Genomic DNA, 9,275 nt, shown 5'->3' on the forward strand with positions numbered 1-9,275 from the left:
CCAGAATCTTTACATTTTCAAAATCGAGTTAGTATAAAGCGATTTTGCAGTATTTCTGTGTGTGCCTGTGTATTTGCCTTGGGATTCGGCTGCTATCTTTTTCTCCAAGGCTGCAATTCTCTTTTATATCAGCAGAGGTAGCAACTGTGGCACACACTGTGCTCAACCTTCAGGCTTCAGTGCTGAATTAGATACAGTGGATAAGACTGATATTTGTAACATAATGTGTTTATATATAGGCTATATATAGCAATAGTGATACATAAGATATGTATATGTACAGACAGTTATGAAAATGATAAACTGTACAGTATGTCTCCCAATCCCTTCAGATTTGTTGGAGCTGAGTTTTTTTTTTCTCACAGCGGGTTTACCCAAGTTCCATGCAATAGTGATAAGATATTATGATATGTGTAGCCTATGTACAGTTATGAATGATACACAGTTCCATACATAACTTACTGTGTGGAAGTGTGGGGAAACACATACAAAACAATCACAAATCCAATTTATTTACTACAGAAAAGAGCTATGCGAATTATAAACAGAGCTGCCTATCAAGAACCAACTAACAAATTATTCATAAACACCTATGATCTCAAATTTAAAGAATTGGTGGACTTCAAAATGGCACAAGTAATGTATAAAGTAAAAAATAAGATGCTTCCAGACTGTATCCAGAGACTATTTCAAGTTAGACAGAGTAATTATGAACTCAGAGGAATATGTATGTTTATGAAAACAAAGATTAGAACAAATGCAAAACAAAGATGTATAACAGTTAAAGGAGTTAATTTATGGAATACCTTTGAAAAGGAAATGAAAATGTGTAGTACATTAAAAGGATTAAAAAAATTATTTAAAAATAAGATGATTAACAAGTATAAAACAGAGGTTTAAATATAGTTTTTGTTTGGTATTTTGTTGACATGCGTAAGTGACATTTTGTTTATAAAAGTTTCAATGTTTTGGTTATGCATTCATGGGGGGACATGCATACATGTAACAAGGGTAGGCGCAATAAGCCACGGCTTCAGCCTACACCTTTTTGATCCTGGTGTTATGAATTGTGACTATGTACATTTTCTTATATCTGTATTGTGAATTGTATAGGGGACCAAAATAAACATTCTCAATCAATCAATCAAAAATCAATCAATCAATCAATCAATCAATCAGTGGTGTAGTCTAGTTTTTTCTAGTGGGTATACTGTGATTTTGCCCTCCCAGTCAGAGCGACACCTGTCCCGTAGCGACACCCCATAAGCACCACCAAACTCACTTATGCATACAGTATGCATCTACACCGGTGTTTGCTGCCTTGGGGGGGGGGGGGTGGCATGGACTGTACTTGTACATCAAGCTGCCTCACGCTACAGAAACAGGAGATAGGCTCCTGCCCCTTAAGGGCCGTTAGGCTCGAGAACCACCGGTTCTCAAGGCTACTTATGTGGTCTTGACTACATGTCCACTTTCTCACCTGGTTCTTGCTGTCTCTCTGGTGTGCCGACACCATCCTGCTCTCTCTCATTCTCTCCCTCTCTATCCTCCTCTCTACCTCTTTTGCTGTCAACCAAAAGGCAAATATAACAACCAGAGTATTTATAATTTAATAAGAGGTATACATTGAATTCATATCAAATCAAGAGGAGGTTGATTTGGCAATCGGCCAGCTGAAGCACCGCGAGGTGGTCGGCAGAGTCCAGGAGGGTAGAGCAGGCCTTGGAAGGGGCGAGACTCCCTTGTTCTGGTCAAAGCCTTCCAAAGAAGATCGAAGAGCCATGGTGGTGGCAGAAGTGGCAAGAACTGAGCAGGAACGCCTTAACATAAAGGCGGTGTCCCAGGGCCAGCAAGGACGCTGGACGTCATGGGAAGGTCTCACAAACAGGCCCATGTCATGGTCTGACCTGTGGAAGATCCCCCAAGCTAGGCTCAGCTTCCTGATCAGAGCAACATATGACACCTTGCCTTGTCCCCGAAACCTCCACCAATGGTTTTCTGCCGAAGAGACATGCCCCCTTTGCAACACCATCAATGCGAGCCTCCAGCACATCCTGACAGGCTGCAAGACAGCGCTGTCCCAAGGCCGCTACACATGGCGACACGACCTGGTGCTGAAAGAGCTGGCAGAGGTGGCAGAGTCATGCAGACAGGAGGCAAACAGCAGACCTTCCGCTCCAGACAGACATCCCATCCAGTTTGCAAGGGCTGGAGAGAGAGTCAAACCCTCCCGTCAGAGAGATACAGCAAGACTCCTCGCACCGGGTAGTGAGTGGACCATGAGGGTCGACCTGGGGAGACAGCTCCAGTTCCCCAGGGAGATCATGGAAACATCGCTCCGACCAGACCTGGTCATGTGGTCAGAGGCTTGCAAGACAGTCCTTCTGGTTGAACTCACTGTCCCTTGGGAGGGTGGTTTGGAGGCAGCCAACGAGCGGAAGCGAGCCAAGTATGCAGATCTGGCGGCGGAGTGCAGGGAGGCTGGCTGGAAAGCCGTTACGTGCCCTGTGGAAGTGGGGTGTAGGGGCTTCGTAGGTTCCTCAGCTGCTCGCCTACTCCGTGACATAGGATGCACAGGAGCAAGGCATCGGAAAGTCATGAAAGAGTTGGCTGAGGAGGCGGAGAAAGGCAGCTTCTGGCTGTGGCTAAGAAGGAAGCATAAGGGTTGGGGGGCGAACAACACCTAGGGCATCAGCAGGGGGTGGCAGGGAGAGACTAGGGGTAGTGGTGGTCTAGTGGATAGTGAGTTGGACTTGTGATCGGAAGGTTGTGAGTTCAAATCCCGCCTGAAACCACACCACTACTAGTGTGCCCTTGAGTAAGGCACTTAGCCCTCAGTTACTCCAGGGGGAATGTCCCTGTAATTCGTAATTGTAAGTCGCTTTGGATAAAGGCGTCTGCTAAATGGCAAAATTAAAAATTATAATTAATTAGAGATCCCTGCCATCGCTCCGCCACCAGGAGATGTACTGGGGTTAAAGGAGCGAAACGTCAATGACTGGTGGTCCCCAGCTGATGACCCAGTTAGGCCCACATAGGTGTTCAGTGAGGTGTCACAGCACACCTGTTCTAAAGGCACTGTTGGAGGTGCGTCAGGCAGCAATGCCCAGCAGGAGTACCATCACCTGTATCATGATTTGTTTATAACATCATTCTAATTGAATATTGGGTTGCTGTGGGCAATGCAGTCAGATACTGTCTTTACTTACTCTCTCACCTGTAAGAAAATCGTATGTCCAACTACAAAAAACAGACATTTCCAATGAGTGAGGGTTTGTTCCAATGCTTCAATCCACTGTCCATGTACTGTAAATATACCATTATGGTATTACCATAAAGCCCAATTCTAGCAGAATAAGAAAGATTGTATATCTACTTTAAGTAAAATAATAAAGTGCATCCAGTTAGCTCTTTAGCTGGCATGTGTGCAGCAGACTAGCTCATCTAATCACCTCTGAGCACGCTAGCTAGCTTGCTAGTTCTTTGACACTATTATTCACATCATGAAACTATAATCAGACACTTTCTAGTCACAATAATAACGACTAATTTGAACCAACTTTCTCTGTCAGAACACAGTAATTATATTTGCTAACGTTTCAACTTGCTTACTTTCTTCTGCAGAGTTTTCACCCTGCAAAAACTCTCTCGGTCAAAACAAAACAAAACAAAACAAAACCATTCTCCAGCGCGGCACGAAGCTGTGTGTGGAAGTCTGGCCCGCCCACCCCAAGGCAACTGTAGGGGAAATACTGAGAGCATTCTGAACGACTGGTTATGCGATAACAAACACAGAGCTGCCAAGTCTCACGCAATCGCCGTGAGACTCACGCATTTCAACCAGTTCTCACGCTCTCACGCCACATCTCTATTTCTCACGGTGAGAAATAACAATTGTTTAATGGGACTTTTATTTTTGAAATTCCTTGAAAGAAAGCTACCGGACATGAGTTTCGTGGCATCTTTCTGCACTCGCGTTAACTTGAGTCTGCAATCGAAGCGGCAGGCGAGCGCTGATGGAAGAACCTGTGTTCACGCGAGCTGCAAGAACGTAGCAAGCAGTGTTGCCAGTGTTACACCCACCATATAGGTCCCTAGCATAAGAATGACAGTTGAGAATGTACTTTAAATAGAAAATAGTTTTATTACATTAGTTCACAATCCAGGCCCACATTGACCTCTCTCCAAAGAACCTCAGTTATTGTTACCAGGGCAGGTGTTATATTCACTGCACACCATAGGCTACACACTGTAGAAAATGGTTGTTCACTGCACATCATAGGCTACACACTGTAGAAAAGGGTTGTTCACTGCAATCATCTATGAATATAGCACACTCAAACCTGCCCTGATGGTCGAACTGGGATTAACCCGGTGAAGTGGCAATGGTGGGGGAAAAGCGGATTTAAATAACAAATAAACAAACAAACAAACAAACAAACAAAAAGAAAAACTAGTCCGCCCCGCTACCGGCACACTTGCCCAGGCGGACTAGATAAGAACATAAACTTTAACCAAACAAAACGTCTCACGGCAAGAGCAGCTGGCCGCACTGATGCTCTGGAGGACACACAAATGAACAATCTTAAAACACTATTACCGACATATTAAAATACATAATGATTCAATTTACATGACGAATACATTAAAATACCTGGTACGTCGATGGCAGCGTCCTACCAGCGACTACCAGCCGCCTTCAACCCAGCAGGGAAGTAGGTGACCTGTAATACATCACACCATCAATATTACATACAATCAAAGAAATAATATAAAACGCTACGCACAGAAAATAGCCATAGGCTGCGGCCTACCTCTTGATCTCTGCCTGTCAGCATGGAGTAAGGTGTGCAACTACCTTACCTCCGACCTGATCACACGGCTGCGCTCTGGCGTTCCCCCTAAGGTGAGCCCTATGTGCTTTCCTTTGGGCACCTCCCCTTTTCCTATTGGCGCCACCCGCCACACCAGATTGGGCTACTTTTGGTCACACTGGACGGGTGGATTCGGCAGCTTTTAGATCGGTTGGGCTGGACATTGTCAATTCCGTCTGGCAACCGTGGTAGCAAAATATGTGCATACATTACAACATCGTATCTGGTAGCCTACTGGACTGGGTTGCACCAATATGGCCTAAGTCATTACTAAATGCAGGCATTTAGTAGTTACTAAACCCCTAGTTGTTACTAGTTAGTTTCAAACTAGTTGTTTACTAATTTCGGTTGCACCACGCCAATCTTTTGCCAATCTTAGCTACTCAGTTTTGGTAACTGTTTTTTGTTTCTCTACTGTAACATAACCAGGTACATTAATAATAATAATAATAATTAATAATTACAATTTACAATACAAATACAACAATTGGGGGTCCCTCCAAAAAAATATGGGCGCGCTGTGCGCGCACAAAATCACCCACCAAGCCCTCATTCGGACCCAGGAAAAACCCTGGTATGTACTGTATAACATGATAGCCATCTATGAGCAATGCACTGTATATGATGTAAGATGATGACCACGGGTCTTCCTGCTGCTGACCAAGGGGCTGAGTCCTGTTGATGGGGCCCATTTTTCTTTTAGAGTCTGTAGGCTACTGTATTTGTTTATTAAGATTTCATAAATATGATATATTGTCTGAATTTTTTTCTTGTTTTATAAAATGTTATTATTTATTAGTTATTATTTTCATTTCTTGTGCTGGTTTATTATGAACAACATGTAAAATTGCAGGAAACTAGCACAAATAATTGGGTGGGAGAGAGGGGCCACCGCTGCCAAAACGTGCACAGTTTTTGTTACATATAGGCAAATGTTAGTAGCCTGTGTTACAGGGACACCTAGGGGTGACCTGATAATGTTGCATGTAAGACCCGGATGTTGTATGTGGGCGTGCGCGGGAGGAACCGCAGTTGAATAAAAGTCATACTGAAACATGGAGTCAGAAGCGGGATCTAAGTCAAAATAAAAATAAAATAAAGACGCTTAAAGAAATGAAAGCAACAGCATCCCCGCGCCCGATGGTATGCGCATGACTGGTGATCTGGCGAAAAACTGGGAAGTTTTCCGTGCAGAGTTTGAGGACTTTTTGCTCGCTACCGGACTGAGCGAGAAGTCGAAGCTGATCAAGGCAGCCACGCTGAGACGGCTGATGGGAAGTGAGTGCCGTCATGTGTACACACATAGCCTCACGTTGACGGAGGATGAACAGAAGGACCCAAAAGCGATTATGGACGCTTTGGGGGTTTACTTCAAACCGGCGAGAAACGTCATTTATGAGAGGTACATGTTTGGAAGCTGCAAACAAGAGGCTGATGAGCCAATAGACAGTTTCCTGACAAAGCTTAAGGAGAGAGCATCGTCATGCGAATACCGTGCGCTGAAGGACGAGCTGGTTCGTGACAGGCTCGTGCTGGGTGTTGCGAGTGAGGGCACCAGGAGGCGTCTGCTACGCGAACGTGAGTTGACGTTACACACAGCGACTGAAATCTGTAGGCTCGCTGAGCTAACCGAGAGACACATGAGAGTGATGGCCCCGCTAGCACAGACGGACAATGTGAATGCCGCGGACAGGCAGAGTGAGAGGCGCGCACATCAAAGGAAAACAGCGCCAGCGGAGAGAGAGCCACAGTGGAGCTGCAAATACTGTGGAGGCAGCCACAAATGGGGCAGGGAGCAGTGCCCAGCCTACGGTAAGACATGCCGGATATGTGGCATAGCAAATCACTTTGCCAAGGTATGCCAGGCTGGCAGCAAGGCTGACAAAATAAAAAAAGTGAATGTGCTTGAAAATGATGAGCAAAGAGAAGATGACTCAGATACTGATGATAGACTGTTTCTAGTAACTGAATGTGTCAATACTGCAAAGGCCCAGCAGGGGCGCAAGTGGTTTGTGAATCTATGCCTGAATGAGAAAAGGCAACAGTGTCAGCTGGATACAGGCTCCACCTGCAATGTCATGGGCCGCAAGATTAAAGAGAAGCTGTCACCCAGAGTGGCGCTAGGCCCGAGCGCAGCCAAGTTAAAGTTATACTCTGGGGAAATCATGCCATCACTGGGGAAATTCCACACTGAATGTGTCATCCGGGGAGAAAAGCACAACCTCACATTTGAAATAGTCGACACAGAGCAAAAGCCTCTTCTCGGGGGGGGCACATGCGAACGTCCTCGTATCCTTCACCGTTCCAGATGAACTCCACACAGTTGATGCAAGCCAATCTGTGCCCCTCACCAAAGATCAGCTGCTGAGAGACTATCATGACGTCTTCAATGACCCAATCGAGTCAGTCCCGGGCGAGATACACTTCGAGCTGGATCCTGATGTGACGCCGGTGCAGTGCGCGCCGAGGAATGTTCCAGTGGCTCTGAAGGCGAGAGTCAAGGAGGAACTTGACAGACATGTCAAGGTCGGCAACATTGCGCCGGTGACTGAGCCGACAGCATGGATAAGTAACATGGTGACTGTCGCAAAGCCAGAGAAAATAAGAATCTGTATCGATCCAAAGCCTCTCAACCGAGCGCTGCTGAGGTCTCACTACCATATGCCTACGCTGGAAGATGTGTTGTACAAGTTGCCCAAGGCTCGCCTCTTCACGTTGGCAGACGCTCGTGTTGCCTTTTTACAGTGCAAGCTTGACGACGCGAGCAGCCGTCTGACGACCTTCTGGACACCGTGGGGTCGGATGAGATGGCTCAAGCTCCCTTTCGGAGTCTCAGTAGCGCCTGAGATCTACCAGCGCAAGCAACACGAGCTGCTATCGGGCCTGGCCGGCATCGAACCGATCGCGGATGACATCCTGGTGGTTGGGTGTGGCGATACGGATGCCGAGGCCGAACTGGACCATGACAGAAACTTGAGTGCTCTCATGGAACGATGCAGAGCAGTGGGACTCAGGCTGAGTGAACGCAAGCTACAGTTCAAGCTCAAAGCCGTACACTTCCACGGCCCAATTCTGTCCTCGGAGGGACTGAAAATCGACCCAGAGAAGACACGGGCCGTGCTGGAAATGCCGACACCCACCGACGTGAAAGCAGTGCAGCGCTTTATTGGGTTCGTGACGTACCTTGCAAAGTTTCTGCCAAAGCTCTCGGAGGTCTGTGAGCCGCTCCGCAGGCTCTTGGATAAGGACGTCATGTGGCACTGGTTGCCCAAACACGAAGATGCAGTGTGCGGAGTGAAGCGTATGGTCACCTGCACGCCCGACCTCAAGTACTATGATATCACAAAGCCTGTCACGGTCCAGAGCGACGCCAGCATGACCGGGCTGGGGGGCTGTTTGTTACAAGGGGGACAGCCGGTGGCTTTTGCATCGAGGGCACTAACGCCGACAGAGCAAAACTACGCTCAGATTGAGAAGGAGTGTTTGAGCATAGTCTTTGCCTGCCAGAGATTCCACCAGTACCTGTATGTCAGGGAGGCTATCACTGCAGAAACAGACCACAAGCCGCTTATCGCGATATTCAAGAAGCCCCTCCTGAGCGCACCGAAACGTCTCCAAGGCATGTTGCTGCAGATGCAAAGCTACAATCTGGATGTTGTGTACAAGCCGGGCCCCGAGATGTATGTCAGCGACACTCTGAGCAGACCCACGCCCCCGTGCCGTGGGTCTGACGCCCCCGTACGTGCAGCATGCTGTGTGCGCCGTGAACAGCACCCAGGCCGGGTATTCACAGCTGGACCAGGCGCAGCACCTGGACGTTACGGCTTTCAGATTCCACCAGATTGTGCAGCACACAGAGACGGATGATGTGCTTCAGGAGCTGGCATCTGTGATCCTCAGTGGCTGGCCAGACTTTAAAGAGGACACTCCGCTGGCAGTGCGGGAATACTGGCCCTTCAGAGACGAGCTGAATGTTCAAGACGGAGCGTTGTACAGGGGACAGTGCGTCTTCATACCAAAAGCCATGAGATCTGAGCTGCTCAAACGCATACACGCTAGCCACATTGGTGGGGAGGCGTGTTACAGACGGGCCAGGGATACGCTCTTCTGGCCGAACATGAGAGCGGAGATAAAGGACTTTGTGGCGAACTGCTCCGCATGCAATGAGTACGCACGGGTCCAGCAGAAGGAACCGATGATGTCGCATGACATACCGGTGCGCCCGTGGCAGGCAGTGAGTATGGACGTCTACTCATATGCAGGCAAGGACTTTCTCGTCATTGTGGACCAGTATTCAGATTTCTGGGAAATTGACCAGCTGCCATATCTGTCTGCTGACACGCTCATCACGCGCTGCAAAGCTCAGTTTGCACGTTATGGGCAGCCAGAGAGGGTGGTCTC

This window comes from Nansenia antarctica, assembly GCF_963989245.1.
Source record: "Nansenia antarctica genome assembly, chromosome: 2".
In the NCBI taxonomy this organism is placed as follows: domain Eukaryota; kingdom Metazoa; phylum Chordata; class Actinopteri; order Argentiniformes; family Microstomatidae; genus Nansenia; species Nansenia antarctica.